The sequence below is a fragment of the Halichoerus grypus genome, chromosome 8 (assembly GCF_964656455.1).
Source record: "Halichoerus grypus chromosome 8, mHalGry1.hap1.1, whole genome shotgun sequence".
Taxonomy (NCBI): Eukaryota; Metazoa; Chordata; class Mammalia; order Carnivora; family Phocidae; genus Halichoerus; species Halichoerus grypus.
The window spans coordinates 134,629,392-134,653,208 of NC_135719.1; the positions used below are offsets into that span (position 1 = coordinate 134,629,392).

At 34.6% G+C, this 23,817-nt stretch overlaps 1 non-coding gene across 1 annotated transcript; it reads left to right on the forward strand.

Annotated features, from left to right (window-relative positions):
- The first annotated feature begins 834 nt into the window (after positions 1-834).
- On the forward strand, positions 835-941 carry LOC118521112 (U6 spliceosomal RNA). The gene has a single exon (XR_004909992.1). It is a non-coding gene; the product is annotated as a U6 spliceosomal RNA (small nuclear RNA).
- The last annotated feature ends 22,876 nt before the right edge of the window (positions 942-23,817 follow it).

Genomic DNA, 23,817 nt, shown 5'->3' on the forward strand with positions numbered 1-23,817 from the left:
TAGCCACTGGTAACCACTGGTCAAACTTTCGTCTCTATAAATTGGACTACTTTGGATACTGCAGCTAAGTTGAATCATGTAGTGTTTTGTAGGGTTTGCCTTTTTGTAGCTAGCTTATTTTACTTAGCATAATGTCCTCAAGGTTCAACCATGCATAGCGTGTAGCAGAATGTCTTTCCTTTTTTTCTTTATTTTTCTTTCTTTCCTTCTTTCTTTTTTTTTTATTTTGAGAAAGAAAGAGTGGGAGTGGAGTGGGGGGGTTGGGGAAGGACAGAGGGAGAGAGAGAGAGACAATCTTAAGCAGGCTCTATGCCCAGCTTGGAGCCTGACTCAGGGCTTGATCTCACAACCCTGAGATCATGACCTGAGCCAAAACCAAGAGTCAGTCACTTAATTGACTGAGCCACAGGTGCCCCATGCCTTTCCTTTTTTAAAGCCAAATAATATTCCATTGTAATAATATACTACATTTTTTAAAAATCCATTCACCCATCAGGAGAGCAGACATTTCAAGCTGTTTCTATCTTTTGGTTATTGGGACAATGCTGCTATGACCATGGGTGTACAATGTGTATATATATATATATATATATATATACACATTATACATACATATACATATATATTCATATACACACACACATATATATAATCTGTGATTAAAAGTTATATATATATGTGTATATATATATATACATATATATATGAAAAGGGAAGTCTACAAATGAATGGTTTTTAGTTGGTAAATATCAAACTTTTATATTTTGGATTATAACTGTCATTAGCATAAAAAATCTTATAACTTATAAAATGATATTCCTTCAACACAAGTGAGTGCTTGCTTTGGCAGCACGTGTACTAAAACTGGAAAGATACAGAGAAGATTAACGTGGCCCCTGCATGAGGATGACGTGCAAATTCACGAAGCATTCCATTATTAAAAGAAACAAAACAAAACAAAAAAACAAGTGTAGGGAAAGCCTAAAGAAATTAATTGTGGAAGTTTATAGACTTTCAATAAGCATGGCTAGACTTTAAGTGACTGCTGTGTAAATTACATTAGGGTGTGTTACACATCATTGCTCCCAGCAGGTGATACCCCCATGGTACTCAGATGACCTGTAGGTGGCATCTGGACAAACATTTTAGTTCCATGTTTATATATACATTTTTTGTGTATTGTGAAAACATGTCACCAGTGCATGAAACATGAGACAACCTTAAAATAATGCCTTGTTAAAACACACACAAAACAGTGAGTCTGAAACATAAAATTTTTTAGAAAAGTAGTAAGTGAATATGGCAAAAATTGTTAAGGTAGTGACTGAAATTTTGGTAATTTATCATGTACTTAGGAAGAAATAGCGGAAAATAAACCTATTACCAGGAAGAAAGATAAAAGTCAATTAAATTTGCATTTGTGTACATAAAAATGACAGAATAAGAGGTCTTAGCACATTAGAAAGAATAAACTAATGTAGTATTTATTAAATGCATGTGCATACAATAGACATAAAAAAAGGAAGAATTTGACTGGAGTTTGAACTAAGACTTGAAAGAAGTGATAGAGATTTTTGCCTCATTGTTCACAGTGCTGATGTCTGATTCTCTTCCTGCCAAAATTAGCTTAAAGAGAATGGAATGATTTTCACATTGAGTCCTTTTAGCAGATGCACCTGGTTTTCTTGTTCATTGTCAGTTTCAAACCCCAAATGTTACACTGAACATGTTAACACTGCATTTAGCAGACCTAAGAACAGTTAAGTTAGCTCTTAGCAGATGATTATTATTGTTTTCTATTCAAAACTTTTTTTACATGACATCTCAACACTAGAGGTGAATTGTAAAACTCAGTTCAAATTACTTGACCTTTTCTCTGTTGAAGGTTAAATGGGTAATAGACAGGTTCTCATAGATTAAAGTAACTAATGAATCAAATAGTTTATTTTTTGATATTTTGAAGTTTGGCATTTCCTAAAACGTACCCATGATGAAACTTGCTTTTTTCATATCTTTTTTTTTTTCTATTACAAAGCAAGAATCAAAATAGTAAAGGATGAAAAATAGGATATTTTGGTAGGAAATGAAGTCATTCATTTTTAGGGAAACAACTTAAAAACATCAGTTCTTAATCTCAGAAGGCCATATACTCATGATGTTATAGTCTTAAAGATTTGAGTTGAGAGCATTGCATAGGCATATCTGAATGTGTTTCAAATGAGCACTTCTCAATTATCTTCACATGAAATACAGGAACCAGCAAACTAGAACACTACATGGAAAAGGACTTCACTTGAAACTTCAGAAGCCCACAGTTCCACCACAGCTTTAGAGCCATAGAAAGTGCTTAATATACTTAAATTTTTGTGGATGACTGATAATATATGCTCATTTGAATGAAAGTCATCTAAAATTTCTAACTTGAACTTAAAAATAAATATCCAAAAATTAAGGAAAAGCTAGCTGTCTTTTGAAAGTTAAAACTTACGTTTTGTAAGCACAAGATTAAAGGCAGAAAATTTTAAACACTTTTATAGTTTATGTCAAAGATATAAAAGTATTTGGAGTTTATGGGAAAATGTATTAAATCTGAGAATACAGCACCCTTTTTCTGGATTGCTTGGTCTTTTTCTTTCTCTTTTTCTCTCTCCTGCCATAACTTCATCCATCAAAATATATCTGTCCTAGATTATTAAATTTTCTTGCACTTCCTAGATTGTGGAGTACTTCTGATTTTTGAACATATTAACTTCAAATTTAGATATTATAAGGTCAAAGCTGATTCTTCTTAAAGAAAAACAGGCTAATTTTATCCATTTATTTGATCTCCATTAAAGCCATCATAAATGATTTATTGAATATTTTTAAAAGATAAATACCTTTTCATATGGGTCTCTAAGAAAATGCTGGAATCACAGAGTATGCCCTCTGATGATTTTTATATTCAAAAAGATTCAGTCTCTTTAAAGTTGCAATAATTAGAAACTATTTTTGCAATTTAAAAATATATATGTATACTATCAACATTCTCAGATTCTGGAGTCTATGAATGAATATTTTTCAAAAATTGGTATAAAGCACTTGAAAATACAACTTGGAATATTGATAACATTTTAAGAGTGAAAAATATGGAATTAACATTCCCTATTAATATTATTTTTCAAAATCTGTTAAAGTCAGTATTATGCAGCATTTTCAAACGTGTTTCATGAACACACTATTTTTTGCAAAATGGTTTGTGATAAAAGGAGTTAGTGGTCCAAGAAATTTGGGATGTGTGTTCCATCAAGCCATAATGCACATTAGCATATTAAGGTCTCTAAGGCAGTAGAATTACTCTAACATGGCTCTAACTTGAACTTATGTTTCATGATGTTTTTTAGCACACACATGGCATGGCTCTCAGAACTGATGAAGGAGACCATAGAAAATGATGTTTAAGAGGATACTTTGGGTCCAAAATGCTGGGATTCAAATCTTGCTACTTAAGTCTTCATCTTGGAGTTTTTTTATCTGTGAAATGGGAACACTGATACAATAGCATCTGTCTTATAAAATAATTATGGGTATTATATTAATATATGTAAGGGCTTGCAATAATGCACAGAACAATGGACACTTAAAAATGCTATTATCATGATTTGGCAAACTGTTCTGGGGCTTTGAAATAACCCATGATCTATTCATTTGTTCCCATTCTCTCATTAATGTGTATGTATATGTATGTGTGTGTGTGTGTGTGTGTGTGTGTGTGTATGTATACATATGTATACATGCACATCTATCCATCTAATCTAATCTATTTTAATAAGTTTAATTCTTGGGGTGCCTGGATGGCTCAGTTGCTTAAGCATTTGTTTTCAACTCAGGTCATGATCCCGGGGTCTTGGGATCCAGCCCTGCATTGAGCTCTCTGCTCAGTGGGGAGCCTGCTTCTCCCTCTTCCTCTGCAGCTCCCCTGCTCATGTTCTCTCTCTCTCTCTCTCAAATAAATGAATAAAACCTTTAAAAAATAAAAATAAAAAAATAAGTTTTATTTCTCAACATATTACAAAATACTTTCAATGCAAAATCATAAATAAAAGCAATCTCATCCCTTGGGTTAAGATATTTAGTTTGTTAAAAAGCAGTTTACTATATTTTCTTAAAATAGAAATAAAATCATATCCTTCTCTCCAGGAACACTGTCCAGTTAGCTATATGAATTAGAGAGAGCATTTGCCAAAGACATACCCACCTTTGACTCAGCCCTCTCGTTTCCAGACTACTACACAGAACTCCTTAAATCTTTTGCTGGGACTTTGAAAATGAGTTTCTGCTCAAATATGTGTTCTCTTTTGTAACCAGAATATAAGTTTCTGAGAGTATTTTCCTAACACTGTGTATCTGGTTGCTAGATAGACATGGTCTGTTCAGATTTCATTCCTAAGTTAGACATATATAACATTTTTATGTGAGATTGAAAGAAAAAATCCCACATTGCCCATATATTGCTCTTATTTTTCCCAGAGTCTCATAGAATGAGCAAAAATGCAAACTTATTTATGCTTTATTTTAATTAAAATGATCTTTATTTTTTAAATGAATCATCAGTGTAATGTATATTGCTAAATAATAAGACAGGAATTTATTGGCTTACATAATTATACCATTCAAGCTGTGAAATTTACTTTAGGTACTTCTGTATGCAAAGCCTTAAATCAATGGGTCTCAGTGGGGATGGTACCACCCTCCAGGGTACATTTTGAAAATTTATGGAGGTTATTTTTAGTTATCATAACATTTGGGGGGTAGTCACTACTAGAGTTTTGTGAATGGGGCCAGGAAGGTTAGACATCATGCAATGATCACGATTGTTCTGCAAAAAAATATTATCCATATCCTGCAGAGTTCTTAAATATCTTCCATGCTTCCAAAATGCATGTTTTTACCTAAACCTATAGACTAAAACTCCATTTTACATATAAATTCAAAACAGGTTTTTGGGGCAGCTTTAAAGCAAACTGAATAGCTAAGAAATGCAAATATTATATAAATCAAAGAAAAGTTGTTCTGTTTTAAACTTTACTAAGAATTGCATATCATTTTGAATTTCCATTAAATGTGGTCACATTTCTCATGGAATTTTAATCTGGATCATTCTCAATTTGTAGGTTTTGAATGCAAATTTGTAATAGAGGATATCTGAGACTCTTTTTCATAGCCAGATGAAAATATTATTAAAATTAGTGGAGACTTCTTAAAATATAGGCATCTCATTAAATTTTATTAATAAAGCTTGTCTAAAAATAACTCATGTTCTTGACTTTCTATATTTGAGTATTTCTACAGCACAATGAAAATTTTAATTGTGAGAAAACATTGAAAAAATTTATTTGCTATACTTAAAGTTGACCCATAAACACCATGGGGGCTATGGGCAGTGACTTTCTCATGCAGTCAAAAATCCATGTGTAGCTTTTGATTCCCCAAAAGCTTAACTACTAATAGCTTACTGTTGACTGGAAGCCTTACCAAGAACATAAACAGTTGATTAACACATATTTTGTATGTTATATGTATGATATCCTGTATTCTTACAGTAAAGTAAACTAGAAAAAAGAAAATATTAAAAAAATCATTAAGGAAGAGAAAATATATTTACCATACTCTCCTGTATTTATATGAAAAATCCATGTATAAATGGACCCACACTGTTCAAACATGCTGTTCAAGTGCAAACTGTATTTATGTATTTATTTTATTTTTTTTAGAGAGAGAGAGCAGTGGGGAGAGGGGCAGAAGGAGAGGGAGTGAGAAAATCTTAAGCAGGCTTCATGCCCAGGGTGGAGCCTGACATTGGGCTCCATCTCACGACCCTGAGATCATGACCTGAGCCAAAACCAAGAGTTGGATGTTTAACCAACTAAGCCACGCAGGCACCCCAAAATACTGTTATAAAAAAGGTTTCAATTAAGAAGTATTGTGTAAGAATATGAAGAAATATCAAAACACCTCTGAGCCCTGGTCTTTTAGAATCACCCTTGTAGATAATTTTGAGAGATGACCTAACTCTTCTCAGAATTATTTGACTACCTTACAACCACACATCTAGTACCACCAAGGAAAGAGCAAGAAACCAGGTTTCTGTACTTCTAGTAAACTCTATAGAACTATAGTAACATATATTTACTGAGTGAAAATACAGGGTTAAACGAAAGTAATCACTCAACCAATATTTGTCTTAAATTAATTCTTATCCTCTTATGTTTTAAAGTAAAACATAGTGCTTTTGCAACTTTTCTGATAACTCCTTTGACTGTATGAAAAATATCAGAACACTTTGTCTTAGTTAATTCTACTGTTGACTTTGAGTCCTGCCTTAGAGACCTTAAGACTTTACACACCTTAAATAATAATTGGAATCATGAATCATTTTTATCTTCAAGTCAATAGAAGACCCATTTATGCACTGTGTTGAGGGAGAAACAAAATCCCAACCCAAAACTCCAAATCACATTGTCTTCAGGATTAGGCAGCCTTAAATATTATTTCCTTTGCTTTGCTCCTCCAACTGAAAGAATGTGGGTCTAAAAGCAGTTTTAGTAAGACCTGAATGAAATTATAAAGCATTTTAAAAAACCGATCCTATTCTCCTGAGTTTTGATAATAAAACGAGCCTTGTTCCTGGAAAATACCAGAATTGTGGTCTAGAAATGATGTGCAGTGACCAGCCTACGTAATATTTGAGTCTGTGGAATATTAATTTACTGAATGATTGGTTGCTTCTTGCAAATTTGGTTGGAAATTTGGCAGTGCTGACTCTGGTACAGTCATTCTCTCTGTTCATTATCTTGTAGGTGCACTGCCTCCTAAAAGGTTCATAAGAGCAATGTGCTATAACTTGGGCTTTCTTACAGCTGCAGTTCTACCTAATTTGTACTTTGGCACTCGAAAGATTATAATAAATGAAGTGCAGCTTTCAAAGTTTCAGACACACCAATTTTTCCCTGTTTGGCAAAGGTGGATTTAATTTGACTTTCACGAGTGCAAAATCTGTCTCCTTAGAAGTTGGTCAAACTATTAATTTTATGGCAGGGACAACTGAGTACAGTAAACCTTTTCACAAACCCAGACAGCTTAACCTAATTAAAAGGTTGTTTTGACAGGTGGTTTAAAGTAGAAGGAATACTATCAAGAACGTTTCAAGAAATGAGTTTGATGAATATATAGAGTGTGCACACAGGTGAAAAGGTGATTTGGAAGGCTGTGATGACAGGTCTGTGTCCAGAAAGTGGAAGGGAGACCTCAAGATCTGTCTGTGTACTTAATTGGCCATTTCTTTCTCTTATTTAGGTATTTTAAGAGATGGATAACATCAAGTTCATGTGAACACCAAAACATATTGAGAACTGACACTGACCATGAAAAGAACTTGCAAAATAAATTGCTTATCTTAGAAAGATGGCAGAGGAGAAGGAGGCCTAAATTTCGTCTGGTCCCAGGAATTCAGCTAGATAGGGATCAAACAATTCTGAACACCTACGAACTCAACAGGAGATCAAAGAAAAGAATAGCAACAACTCTCTGAACAGAAAAGCGACCACTTTCTGGAAGGTAGGACGTGCGGAGAAGTGAATCCGAGGGGATATTCGGGAAGATAGACGGTGGGGGAGGGGGCCTCCATTAGCAGCTACCGGCAAGTGATAGAGCAGCAGAGCACAAAATCAGAACTTTTAGAGTCTGCTTTGCTGAGGGACGTCGCTCCAGTGGCTACGTGGGGGGTGGAACCCTCGCAGGACAGTGTGGTCTCAGGACCCTCGGGGTCACAGAAAGACCGGGGGTGCCTGAGTGCGGCAGAGCTCCCAGGTATCAGAACGGGGAAGCCTGCTGCAGAGACAGAGCCGAGGTGCGGGCTCTCAGCTCGGGGTTGCCATACACCGTGATCGCGGCACAGTCGGGCCACTGCTCTTCCAGCAGAGACCCAACAAGGTGCAGATCCGGGGAGACTCACCTTCCTCCCCCTGGGGGGAGCGGCGCGGGAGCTCACCGCAGGGATCTGCTGGGTTTCTAGACTCCACATGGGGTCGTGAGCCAGAGATAGAAATGCTCAGTCACAGGCTGGGTGAGCACGGAGTGTGGCCGGAGACCAGGGAGACAGGAGTGACTGCCTGCTTTTCCCTGGGGGCACACTGAGGAGCGGGGCCCCAAGTTCTCGGCTCCTCCGGGGGAGACTGGGAGGCTGCCATTTTCACTCTCATCCTCCAAAGCTGTACGAAAAGCTTGAAGGGAACAAAAGCTCCCAAGAGCAAACCCGAGCAGATTACTTAGCCGGGACCTGGCAAGGGCAGGGCAATTCCACCTCCGGCAAAGACATTTGGGAACCACGGCAACAGGCCCCTCCCCCAGAAGATCAGCAAGCACAGCCAGCCAAGACCAAGTTTACCAATCAAGGAGAATGGCAGAACTCCAGCGTTAGGGGATGACAGCACATAGAATTCATGGCTTTTTTCCCCCTGATTCTTTAGTCTTTCAAAGTTAATTTTTTTTAATTTTTTTTCTTTTTCTTTTTCTTTTTTGAATTTTTTTTTCCCTCTTTCAACCAATACCTTATAAATCCCTTTTTAAAAAATCTTTTTTATTTTTCATTTTTAGAGTCATATTCTATCCCTTTGTAGTAGTTAACCTTATTATTGGTATATATATAAGTTGTTCTCTCTTTAAAATTTTGGGATACAATTTCTTCTAACAGACCAAATATACGCTAAATCTCTTGTATGGCTTTGTTCTAGTCTCCTGCCGGATCACATTCTCTCCCTTTTATTTTTTTTTAATTCCTCTTCTTTCTTTTTTCAACCAACTTCTTATCTTGTCAATTCCTTTTATAAAATCTTTTATAATTTTCATCTTTACAGTCATATTCCATCCCTTCATCGTATTAACCCTTATTTTTGTACATATATAAGTTTTTCTTTCTTTAAAATTTTGTAAGGCACTTTCTTCTAACAGACCAAAATACGCCCAAAATCTAGTGTGTGGCAATGATCTATGCACCAGCCTGATCATATTTGATCATATTCTTTTTTTTTATCTTTATCTTTTTCTTTTTTTCCTTCTTTTTTCCTTCTTTCCCTTTCTTTTCCCCCGGTTTCAGGTCTCTTCTGATTTTTTTGTGTATATTTTTCTGGGGTCATTGTTATCCTATTAGCATTTTGTTCTCTCATTCATCTGTTGTCCTCTGGACAAAATGACAAAATGGAAAAACTCCCCCTCAAGAAAAAGAACAAGAGGCAGTACTGACTGCCAGGGACCTAATCAATACGGACATTAGTAAGATGTCAGAACTAGAGTTCAGAATGATGATTATAAAGATACTAGCTGGGCTTGAAAAAAGCATGGAAGATATTAGAGAAACCCTCTCTGGAGAAATAAAAGAACTAAAATCTAACCAAGTCGAAATCAAAAAGGCTATTAATGAGGTGAAATAAAAAATGGAGGCTCTAACTGCTAGGATAAATGAGGCAGAAGAGAGAATTAGTGATATAGAAGACCAAATAAGAGAAAATAAAGAAGCTGAGAAAAAAAGAGATAAACAACTACTGGATCATGAGGGCAGAATTCGAGAGTTAAGTGATACCATAAAATGAAACAATTTTGGAATAATTGGGATCCCAGAAGAAGAAAGAGAGAGAGGGGCAGAAGGTATATTGGAGCAAATTATAGCAGAGAACTTCCCTAATTTGGGGAAGGAAACAGGCATCAAAATCCAGGAGGCACAGAGAACCCCCCTCAAAATCAATCAAAACAGGTCAACACCCCACATCTAATAGTAAAACTTACTAGTCTCAGAGACAAAGAGAAAATCCTGAAAGTAGCTTAGGACAAGAGATCTGTAACTTAGAATGGTAGAAACATTAGACTGGCAACAGACCTATCCACAGAGACCTGGCAGGCCAGAAAGGACTGGCATGATATATTCAGAGCACTAAATGAGAAAAATATGAAGCCAAGAATACTATATCCAGCTAGGCTGTCATTGAAAATAGAAGGAGAGATAAAAAGCTTCCAGGACAAACAAAAACTAAAGGAATTTCAAACATGAAACCAGCCCTACAAGAAATATAGAAAGAGGTGCTCTAAGCAAAGAGAGAGCCTAAAAGTAACATAGACCAGAAAGGAACACAGACAATATACAGTAACAGTCACCTTACAGGCAATACAATAGCACTAAATTCATACCTTTCAATAGTTACTCTGAATGTAAATGGGCTAAATGCCCCAATCAAAAGACACAGGCTATCAGATTGGATAAAAAAAAAAAAAGACCCTTCGATATGTTGTCTTCAAGAGACTCATTTTAGACCCAAAGACACCTCCAGATTGAAAGTGAGGTGTTGGAAAACCATTTGCCATGCTAATGGACATCAAGAGAAAGCTGGGGTGGCAATCCTTATATCAGACAAATTAGATTTTAAACCAAAGACTCTAATAAGAGATGAAGAAGGACACTGTATCATACTTAAAGGGTCTATCCAACAGGAAGATCTAACAATTGTAAATATTTATCCCCCTAACACGGGAGCAGCCAATTATATAAGCCAATTAATAACAAAAGCAAAGAAACACATTGACAACAATACAATAATAGTAGGGGACTTTAACACCCCCCTCACTGAAATGGACAGATCATCTAAGCAAAAGATCAACAAGGAAATAAAGACTTTAAAATGACACACTGGACCAAATGGACTTCACAGATATATTCAGAACATTCCATCCAAAAGCAACAGAATACACATTCTTCTCTAGTGCCCATGGAACATTCTCTAGAATAGATCACATCCTAAGTCACAAATCAGGTCTCAAACAGTACCAAAAGATTGGGATCATTCCCTGCCTATTTTCAGACCACAATGCTTTGAAACTAGAACTCAATCACAAGAGGAAAGTTGGAAAGAACTCAAATACATGGAGGCTAAAGAGCATCGTACTAAAGAATGAATGGGTCAACAAGGAAATTAAAGAAGAATTTTAAAAAATTCATGGAAACAAATGAAAATTAAAACACAACTGTTCAAAATCTTTGGGATGCAGCAAAGGCAGTCCTAAGAGGAAAATATATAGCAATATAAGCCTTTCTCAAGAAACAAGAATAGTCTCAAATACACAACCTATCCCTACACCTAAAGGAGCTGGAGAAAGAGCAACAAATAAAGCCTAAACCCAGCAGGAGAAGAGAAATAATAAAGATCAGAGCAGAAATCAATGAAATAGAAACCAAAAGAACAGTAGAACTGATCAACGAGACTAGGCACTGGTTCTTTGAGAGAATTAATAGGATTGATAAACCCCTGGCCAGACTTATCAAAAAGAAAAGAGAAATGACCCAAATAAATAAAATCATGAATGAAAAGGGAGAGATCACAACCAACACCAAAGAAATACAAAAAATTATAAGAATATATTATGAGCAATTATATGCCAGCAAATTAGATAATCTGGAAGAAATGGATGCATTCCTAGAGATGTATAAACTACCAAAATTGAACCATGAAGAAATAGAAAACCTAAACAGACCTATAACCACTAAGGAAATTGAAGCAGTCATCAAAAATCACCCAACAAACAAAAGCCTGGGGACAGATGTCTTCCCAGGGGAATTCTACCGAACATTTAAAGAAGAATTAATACCTATTCTTCTGAAACTGTTCCAAAAAATAGAAATGGAAGGAAAACTTCCAAACTCGTTTTATGAGGCCACCATTACCTTGATCCCAAAACCAGACAAAGACCCTATCAAAAAGGAGAATTACAGACCAATATCCCTGATGAATATGGATGCAAAAATTCTCACCAAAATACTAGCCAATAGTACCCAACAGTACATTAAAAGGATTATTCACCACGACCAAGTGGGATTTATCCCTGGGCTGCAAGGCTGGTTCAACATCTGCAAATCAATCAACATGATACAATACATTAATAAAAGAAAGAACAAGAACGATATGATCCTCTCAAAAGATGCAGAAAAAAACATTTGACAAAGTACAGCATCCTTTCTTGATCAAAACTCTTCAGAATATAGGGATAGAGGGTACATACTTCAATATCATAAAAGCCATCTATGACAAACCCACAGCTAATATCATTCTCAATGGGGAAAAACTGAGAGCTTTCCCCCTAAGGTCAGGAACACAGCAGGGATGTCCACTATCACCACTGCTATTCAACATAGTACTAGAAGTCCTAGCCACAGCAATCAGACAACAAAAAGAAATAAAAGGCATCCAAATCGGCAAAGACGAAGTCAAACTCTCACTCTTTGCAGATGATATGATACTTTATGTGGAAAACTCAAAAGACTCCACCCCAAAACTGCTAAAACTCACATAGAAATTCAGTAAAGTGGCAGGATATAAAATCAATGCACAGAAATCAGTGGCATTCCTATACACCAACAACAAGACAGAAGAAAGAGAAATTAAGGAGTCGATCCCATTTATAGTAGCACCCAAAACCATAAGATACTTAGGAATAAATCTAACCAAAGAAGCAAAGAATCTGTACTCAGAAAAGTATAAAATACTCATGAAAGGAATTGAGGAAGACACAAAGAAATGGAAAAACGTTCCATGCTCATGGATTGGAAGAGCAAATATTGTGAAGATGTCAATGCTACCTAGAGCAGTCTACACATCTAATGCAATCCCTATCAAAATACCATCAACTTTTTCAAAGAAATGGAACAAATAATCCTAAAATTTGTATGGAACCAGAAAAGACCCCGAATAGCCAGAGGAATGTTGAAAAAGAAAAGCAAAGCTGGTGGCATCACAATTCCGGACTTCCAGCTCTATTACAAAGCTGTCATCATCAAGACAGCATGGTACTGGCACAAAAACAGACACATAGATCAATGGAACAGAATAGAGAGCCCAGAAATGGACCCTCAACTCTATGGTCAACTAATCTTCAACAAAGCAGGAAAGAATATCCAGTGGAAAAAAGACAGTCTCTTCAACAAATGGCGTTGGGAAAATTGGACAGCCACATGCAGAAGAATGAAACTGGACCATTTCCTTACACCACACACAAAAATAGACTCAAAATGGTTGAAAGACCTAAATGTGAGACAGGAGTCCATCAAAATCCTAAAGGAGAACACAGGCAGCAACCTCTTCGACCTCAGCCGCAGCAACTTCTTCCTAGAAACATCGCCAAAGGCAAGGGAAGCAAGGGCAAAAATGAACTATTGGGACTTCATCAAGATAAAAAGCTTTTGCACAGCAAAAGAAACAGTCAACAAAACCAAAAGACAACCGACAGAATGGGAGAAGATATTTGCAAATGACACATCAGATAAAGGGCTAGTATCCAAAATCTATAAAGAACTTATCAAACTCAACACCCAAAGAACTCATGATCCAATCAAGAAATGGGCAAAAGACATGAACAGACATTTTTCCAAAGAAGACATCCAAATGGCCAACAGACATGGAAAAAGTGCTCATAATATATACCATTATATATATATTATAATTGCTCATAATATATACCACCTCACACCAGTCAGAATGGCTAAAATTAACAAGTCAGGAGATGACAGATGTTGGGGGGATGCAGAGAAAGGGAAACCCTCCTACACTGTTGGTGGGAATGCAAGCTGGTGCAGCCACTCTGGAAAACAGCATGGAGGTTCCTCAAAAAGTTGAAAATAGAGCTGCCCTATGACCCAGCAATTGCACTACTGGGTATTTATCCCAAAGATACAAATGTAGTGATCCGAAGGGGTACATGCACCCCGATGTTTATAGCAGCAATGTCCAAAATAGCCAAACTATGGAAAGAGTCAAGATGTCCTTCGACAGATGAATGGATAAAGAAGAGGTGGTATATATATACAATGGAATATTATGCAGCCATCAAAATGAATGAAATCTTGCCATTTGCAATGACGTGGATGGAAATGGAGGGTATTATGCTGAGTGAAATAAGTCAATCAGAGAAAGACAAGTATCATATGATCTCACTGATATGAGGAATTCTTAATCTCAGGAAACAAACTGAGGTTTGCTGGAGTGGTGGTGGGTGGGAGGATTGGGGTGGCTGGATGATAGGCATTGGGTAGGGTATGTGCTATGGTGAGTGCTGTGAATTGTGTTGAATCACAGACCTGTACCTCTGAAACAAATAATACATTATATGTTAAAAAAAAAAAGAAGATAGTAGGAAGGGAGAAGTGAAGGGGGGGATATCGGTGCGGGAGATGAACCATGAGAAACTGTGGACTCTGAGAAAGAAACTGAGGGTTCTAGAGGGGAAAGGGGTGGCGGGATGGGTAGCCTGGTGATGGGTATTAAAGAGGGCATGTACTGAATGGAGCACTGGATGTTATATGCAAACAATGAATCATGAAACACTACATCAAAAGCTAATGATGTAATGTATGGAGATTAACATAACATAATAAAATTAAAAAAAAAAGAAATTGGAGGTGTGTTAGGAAAGAAATTGTAATTTTGAATTGAGATTGTTCTGAATATTAACAAAAGTTCTCATGCCTTATTTCTATTGGAGTTTTTGAATCCTAAGGCTTGAGATGATATAGAGATATTGCCGTTAGCCTGTCTTAACTGGTTTGACCAGTTAACCCACAAATTTTGGGCCACTTTTTTTATCCTTTCATGCAGGTTTCAGTAATTAAAAAAAAAAAAGTGAACAAACAAACAATTTCCCAGACTATGGTTCAAGGATGTTCTCCCAAGAGAAGATCTATAAAATGTGTTTGGGTATGGTAGCATGTGGTCCTCTACTTTATATGCAACAAGGACTGATTCTCAGAATGCACATTCTTTTTGAACCACTCTCATTTCTCACCCTCTGTTTATTTTCCCCAACTCTTCAGTAGAAAAAGCAATCAAGGTGATACAAGGTTCTGGGTCCCAGAAAGCAAAATGAAACCAAATCAATATAGGTACTCTATAGTCACTTAATAATCATATGCTATATTTATCTAAAAAGTGATAATTTCTTTAAAATTTAACACCTTGATGGTGTCAAGATTTTCAGAAGGACCTGCCTTAGCATAGCCTCATCAAATTGCTTCTCTATCTCTCTGATGATGGATAATAACCTCTTAAAAATAATTCATGAGAATTCCCATTTTCATTTTTTTCTGTACTTACAACATTTTAAAAACTGAAATTGTCAATAAAGTGACATTATTGCTGATGACAAGAATAATAACAAATCTTAAAGTAACTTGCTCAAAGTCACATAAATTAACCTGTAAATTAATCAATAAAATGAAATTCAATCCAAGTCTTTAAAATTTGAGGCACATTCTCTTAACCATTATGATTCTCCAAAAAATTTACTTCGTAAAATTTTGTGTTATTCAAATTTAAATAAACAACTTAAGTTAAAATCCACTCAAAACCTAGTATTTTCCCATTCAAAATGTGTTTAGACTAATGCAGATCTAGCCTAAATTCTAAAACATGGCCTCTACGTGGGACAAAGAAATAAGATGAAAATATCAACTACATTAAACTAATATATAGAAAAACAATAGCCAGAACTATGAAAAGTTTTTGCTAGTTTAATGTAATTAGAACTAGGGAAAAACGGAAAACTGACATAGGTTATGACCTGGCTTCAACCTGGGTTTTTTGAGACAGGTGTCACCTCAGAAAAGGTAGAAAATTCACACTCCTGTCATCATATCAACATGAGCAGTGACTCATAATCTAGACACCAATAGCAAAAGACCCTGGTACATTTTGTCTCATTACACCTTGGATAGTGGTTTGTCCTGCTTATCTACACCAAATCTTCCCTGCACACTGGGCCAAACGTTACTAAAATAAAGGGAGCTTTATAAATGACATAAACTAATGGGCAAGAAACAGAGTTAAACTGAGAGTTTTGCATGCATTCTAAAAGTTATAGATCCAATGAATAGAGGGAAATAGTTGAGAGCTAAGATAATGGAAAAAAAAAAGATTTCTTGATAGCAGATAACTTAGAAATTATATTTAAAATTTAAGTTGAAAAGCTAGAAATATTAGAAAACCAGGTACTAGAAGTAGGTGAAATAGACAACTTCAGGATAGGAGAGCTTGCTTGGATCCAAATTTTAGAAGAGTGCTCTGTCCACTATCTTCTCTCTAAATGTGTAAAGAGTACACATACTTATTTTTCAGAGGATAGGAACAAAGTAAATACCTTTTTCAGTCCCTTGTAATTGCATGGAAATAATTCTTTATCATGCAGTCAAGAGACGAAGTAAAAGTTACATACACAGACACACACACCCACACACACACAGACATGTTCACTAGACTCGTATCAGAAAGAATCATTTGCAAGTATTTTTCCCATTCTATGTTTTTTACTCTCTTGATAGGATCCTTTCATACAAAACATTTTAAAATTTTGATGAAATTCCATTTACCTTATTTCTTTTTTTGTTTCATGTTTATACAACACACACATCTGGGCATTTCATAAATGATCTTTAAAAATGGAATCTGCATGAAATTCCCCAAAAAGAAATTGGATGTAATATTTTAATCATGGAAATACAAGGCAAAAATTTCTCTTCCCCAATGTCAAAATACAAGAAAACTATTGAAATGAAAAGTTTCTGTAACTCAGTTAAGAATGAAACCTGTCCTAAATATAGTCATGAAACTAAATGTACTCTTTATGCCACTTAGTAGGAATGTTTGTCTACTTTGTTGCAGAAATATTAATGCATTTGATTATAAGTTGCTACTTCAGACCTCACTCAATCTAATCATTGGCATATGTACTGAATCACTTTTCTGCAATCCAAAATATTCTGAATTTTGAAGATATCTTATCCCAGGAGATTCTGTAAGGGCTTGTGACTCTTCAGGGACATAGTAAAGTAGCAGTGGTGTAAGACCATTTTAGTGTCTAAAGAGTTTTTCTGCATATTACCTCACTTGAGCCTCACCAAAGATTCTTATAGTGGGTGTTATTCTTATTTGGCGAGTAAGAACACTGAGTCTCAAAGAGGTTATATGACTTTCCCAAAGATGATAAAGCATAAGAACTGAGAGATTGGATCCCATGTCTTCTGGCTCCAAATCCCAGGGGATAGCACAGCTTTTATTTGCCACATACACAGGAGGAGATCTACTAAACAAGTTTATCCCCATGCTGTGCCATTTCCTTAAAAAATATATATATATATTAGTGTTGATTATAAGAAATAGTCTGAGAGTGAAGTAGAAAAAAGTATAAAAGTAAGAAGACATGTATTTTCAGGAAAATGTAAACAGAAAAGGATACTATTGCTAATACAGAGTTGCAAACGCTCAGAGACAAATTATAGGGAAGGTAATATTATCCTCATTTTACAGGGAGGGAAACTGAGGTACAGAGTTATGTACTAACTTGTTCATGATTTCTAGAGTTAGTGCTGTTATCACTATTCCGTACAATGTCACGCTATTGATACCCTGAAATATGTTTTAAGGCAAAAACATTTAAACAGAATAAGTAGGCATATTTTTTAGTTCATTAAAGATGCAATTCACAATGATAATATTTACTAAATAACTTTGATGAACATAGAATATTGAATATTGCCACAAGGCAAAATAGTTAGAAAAGTAAAATGAAATTGACAATATATATTAAAGTCAATTACGTAAGCTGACAATAACATATTAATATTTGTCTTCAGATACTGTAGGTGGTAATTAATTACATAGATTAATTTAATATATTTGTATATAAAACTGTTCTCTTCATACAAAGGCTATAGTTCCTTTTCAAGAGCATAATGGAATATTTTAAAATTTGATCTATATGACTCAGGGAAAATATCAGAGCCCAAACCAGGTGTTTCAGAGGTTATATTATTTGACTACAATAGAATATCCCTTTAAATTAATAACAGCTAACCACCATCCAATAAAAATGAAACAAAATCACCTTTATCCAAAGAAATCAATAAAAATTCCCAAATAGCTATAAACTTAAAAACAAATCTACCTAAAACTTTTGCCAAAGTTTTAGGAAATAAAAACTGTAATTATGATGACAATAATACATATAAAAATGTATGGTATTTATCCCAAGATGTATAAAGAGGAAATTATTATTTAATGTTTTTATTTTTAAAGAAAAAAATTAGAATAAATAACCTCTGCAATCGAGGAAGGCACATATAGTCACACAGACACACACACTCATATGCACACACCTCTAAGGAGAATAGGTACTGCTAGAAAATTAACAGAATTTACAAATTGAGGTAAGATTAAATTTTTTGAAAGATAAACCACTGACAAAGCTATTCATGGAAAAAGGAGAAATACAACAGCTTACTATTGTAAAATAGAGGATAAAACCACATTTAAAATACAGATTTAGACTGAAGAGGCCAGTAACTATAAAAGATATTCAAAATGTAACAACAGACAAACAGACTTTTTATCATTACCAAGACTAGAGAACTTTTCAGAAAATTCTAACAAACCATCCGAGAATAGATACTTTCATATAATTTGATCAGTATCAAAGCTTAGAAAAATGTGAAAAGCATGGAAAGATGTTTAATCATAATAGTAAATAGAAAAGATATGAACTACTAACACAGTAAAATATTACCTTTAGCTATCATATTTACCAAGATTTAAAAATAGTGATGTGATTCAGTCGTGCTGAGACAATTAAGGAAAAAAATCATATCTGGCTCATGAACATAAATATTGATTGTGTTTTCCTGGAGGCATTTGCTACAAAAATACTGTAGGACATCTAAGTCACTAATTCATACCTAAGAATTTGATGTAAGGAAGTAATAAAAACAAAGTGCATACCCAGACATATATGTATAAGGATCTTTATTATAGTGTTGCTTCTTTTTCCAGTATCTAATAATATTTGTATGGTCAAGTCAATTTTGGTGCATTCATATGTCTATAAATGGACTATTATGAACTCATCAAGAGAGATGATATAGAGATCTATTTATTGACACAGAAATATCTTCATCATTTATGGGAAAATACAATAAAATATTTAAAATAATTTCTGTATATATTTTATTTATCCATATTGCTTTATATATATTATAAAATATATACTGTATAATATATGTTATGTGTTTTATATAAATAATCATTAAATAGTTGATAAGCAGAGCCCTAAGCATTTGTTAAACAGCCACCAGAAATGAAGGGTTGGGGAAGACTAGTTCATAGAACAGTTGTTAACTATAACTGAGTGCAGAAAGACCAGCACTACTTCAGCAAAAGGAAGGGAATATAAACAAAATCTTGGAGGTGGAGAGTTTGGTGTTTGGTGGGTGACCTATGCTGGATGAGAAACATGAAAGAAATCTGAATTATGGTCAGTTTATACAAGACTTGTTCCTACATTCATCATGAACAACCTGCATTTATCTGGAAACTTGATCTTCTAGAGTGAAAAATCTTTTTTTGTTGCTCTTCACTGGTATCCACTTGACTCTTTCAGAAACATGGCTTTTTTTTTGGTGACATATCCAGTAAGACTCTGATAGTTCCTACCAAAACATTGGCACCTATTTGACATTTGATAAATACTTCTCAAATATGAGCAGGACACAAGTGAGCACTTGGGCTAGCTCATAGTGGTTTGTCTGAATCTTCGTAAATCTCTCTCTTCAGACTGTTTTCAGGGAGGCACACATCACGATGGACTGTCATTTCCTGGCCTCTTATATATCCTTTTGAAAGTGCTGATGCACGGTTGATCAATGAATAGAAACTGGACTGGTAGCAATATTCTGTATGATCCCAACATTTGGCCATTACAAACATGGTTTCTATGAATACCTTGTTCATATGCTTTTGTTCTTCTGTGTGACTGTAGCTTTAAGATAGATCCCTGGAACTGGTCAAAGTATGTGCATGAAGAGTACTTTTGTTGCTCATTTATGGTTCACCTGTTGGCCATCCCTATGTCTTTTGAAAAATGTCTATTCAGATCCATTGTCAATTTTACATTTTTTGCTATTAAATTATATGAGTTCCTTAAATATTTTAAATATTAATCTCTTATCAGATATATAGTTTACAAATATTTTCTCCCAATCCATAGGTTTCCTATTCACCCTGCTGATTACTTCCTTTGTTCTGCAAAAGCTATTTAATTTAATGCAAACTTTTGCATTTGTTGACTATGCTTTTAGTGTCATGACCAAAAAAATTATTCCCAAGACCAATGTCAAGAAACCTTTTCCCCTATATTTTATTCTAGTGGTTTTACAGTTTCAGGTCTTAAATTTAAGTTTTTAGTCATTTTGAGTTGATTTTTGTATATAGTATGACATTAAAGGACACTTGAAGACACTTTCATTCTTCTGCATGTGACTATCAATTTTTCCAATACAACTTATTAAAGAGACTATTATTCCCTTATTGTGTGTTCTTGCCACCCTTGTCAAAGATTAGTTGACCCAGAATGTGTGAATTTATTTCTGGGCTCTCTTTTCTGTTCCTATATGTCTATTTTTAGTGTCTGTACCATATTGTTTTGATTATCAAAGATTTATAATATATTTTGAAATCAAGGAGTATGAAATAAAAATCAAAATACAAATCAAAACCGCAATGAGCTATCACCTACCACCTGTCAGGATGGCTATTATCAAAAAGATAAAAGATAACAAGTGTTGGTGAAGATATGGAAAAAAGGGAATCATTTTTATTTTATTTACTTATTTGTTAATTAATTAATTAATTAATTAATTTGAGAGAGAGAGAGAGCGAGAGAGCATGGGGGAGGACCAGAGGGAGAGAGACAAGCAAAGTCAGTGCCGAGCACAGAGTCCAACGCAGGGCTCAATCCCATGTTTTGAGAACATGACCTGAGCTGAAATCGAGTCAGAGGCTTAACCAACTGAGCCCCCCAAGACCCCTGAAAAGGGAATTCTTGTACACCCTTGTTGGGGATGTAAATTGGTAAAGCCAATACAGAAAACAGTACAGAGGTTCCTCAAAAAATGAAAAATAAAACTACCATATGATCCAGTAATTTTATATCTAAGTATATATCTAAAGGAAATAAAAACTGGACCTGGAAGAGGTATCTGCACTCACATGTTCATTGAAGCATTGTTCACAATAGCCAAAATATGGAAACAACCTAAATATCTGCCAATGGATGCATGAGTGAATAAATGTAGTACACACACACACACACACACATACACACACACGCGGCAATACTATTAGCCTTAAAAAATAAGGAAATCCTGCCATTTGCAACAATATAGATGAACCTGAAGCACATTATGCTAAGTTCCATAAGCCAGGAACAGAAAGACAAATGCTGCATGATCTCACTTATATATGGAATTTAAAACAGTCAAACTCATAAGAAGCAGAGAGTAGAATGGTGGTTGCTGGCAGAGGTGGGTGGAATGAGAAGTTGGTCAAAGGGTACAAGGTTTCAGTTATGCAAGTTGAATGAATTCTGGAAATCTAATGTACACCATGGTGGCAATAGTTAACAATACCGTATTATATACTTGAAATTTGCTAATAGAATAGATCTTAAATTAAATCTTCTCATTACACACACACACACACAATGGCAATTATGTAGAAGTGATGGGTAAGCTATTTGGCTTGATTGTGATGATCATTTCACAGTGTATATGTAAATCAAAACATTGAGTTGTACATCATGAATACACACAATTTTTATGTTAGAGAGATCACAATATAAAAATGAAGGGAAAAATATCTGCATGCTGTAAATCTCTTTCTCTTATACCTCCTTTCTCTTTTGTGTCTTTCTACTATATTTATTTGTTATCTCCTTCATTCTGTGATAGCTATACTATTGTGCTTATAGATACTGCTGTGGTAACTTTGAAAAAAAAAATGAGAAAGTGTTATTTGCCACAATATTTCTACATCTTGGCAGTTTTAACTGTAAGTACAATGAATTGTTATAAAATGTGGTTGAGTCTCCATGGACTTTGTTAACTTTTCAAATTAAACTTTATTGATGTTTTATAGCTTCACATTGAGATTTTACAATTCTGTCTTTAGTGAAATTATTTTATGGAATTAATGTTGTGAACTAAATTATTTTAAAACTTAACCCCATACAAAAAATATTATCTGGTTCTTAGATGAAAAAATATGCAATGAAAGTTTAAACAAGCTAAAGATTATTGAATAAGATATACTGGGTTGAATTATTTATTAAAAAATATTGTGATTTATTAATACAAATTGCTATTAATGCAGCAGTTTCAAAGATCAAAGAATAATCAGATGATTGGAAATATAACATGTTTTCCTAGGTTTTGCCACTGTCATTTAGGTCAATATTAAGCTGAGATAAATAAATGATTTTTTTTTTTCCCACTTAGATTACTTACTATGGAAGTTCCTGAACTCACCATTCTTAAAATGAATGCATCTAATTCTCCATAGACATGAAAAAAAGGTTGCAGTGTGTTCTTACCAAAGACTAAAGAGTTAGGACACTAAAAAGTGCTCTGTCTAGAGCTTTATTTCTCTCCTTGATTGGGTTTGGAGTTGGGACTCTCCTAGATTACTGACAAGAAAATAACTAATGAGATGAATTTGTCTCCCAATATTGAGATCAACTTCAAGAGATGTATTAAGGAGAACCTGACTTATTACTAAGATTCAGTCTTAAGTAAAGATAATAAATATGTTTTACCTGTGCACGCACACACACACACACACACACACAAGATGCATTAACAAATTAATGTAATTTTCTGTAAAGAAAATATTCATAAGTCCCTTCAACTTTATAGCTCCAATCGTGAGAGTTTTGTTCTAACAATTCTACTGACTGCATTTTTTCTCAAAGCTTTATTGAGATATGATTCAAATGCCATATAATTCACTAGTTTAAATTGTACAGTTCAATGATATTTAGTATATTCAACAAGATGTAACCATTACCACAATAAATTTTAGGGACATTTTCAAGGTTTTTCTGTTCTGTAGCATGCATCAGTACTTTATTCCCTTTTATTTCCAAGAGATATTCAATTATGTGAATATACCATATTTAATTTATCTCTTCATTAGTTGATGGACATAGTTGTTTCCACTTTTTGGCTGTTATTAGTAGAACTACTGTGATCATTCATGTATACATTTGTTTGCATGGACTTGTTTTCATTTTTCTTTGGTATATAACCAGGAGTAGATTTGTTATGTCATATGGTAACTCAATGTTTAACATTTGAGAAACCCCTAGATTCTTTCAAGGTGGCTGCACAATTTTACATTCCCACCAGTAGTATATGAGAGTTCAAATTTCTCTGCATCATCATTATTATTTGCCTTTTTAAATTATAATCACCATGATTTGCATCTCTCTCATGGCTAATGGTATTGAGCATTTATTCATGTACATTGGTCTTTTGTACATCTTCTTTGTAGAGATGTCTGTTCTGATTATTTGCACATTTTCTAATGGAGTTGTTCAATTATGGAGTTGTAAGAGTTCTATATATATTCTAAATACAAATCTCTTATCAGATATATGATTTAAAAATACTTAAGCCCATTCTGTGGGTTGCCCTTACACTTTCAGGATGGTGCTCTTTGAAGCACTAACTTTTAACATTTTTATAAAGTTCAATTTTATGTATTTCCTTCTTTGTTGTTTTAAGTATTCTCTTTAAGAATCCTTGCATAATTCAAGGTCATTCTTATGTGGTGTTCTAAGAGTTTTGTAGTTTTGTCTTTACATTTAGATCTTTGATTCATTTTTAATTTTTTTGTGTATGGTGTGAGGAAGGGGTCCAAATTC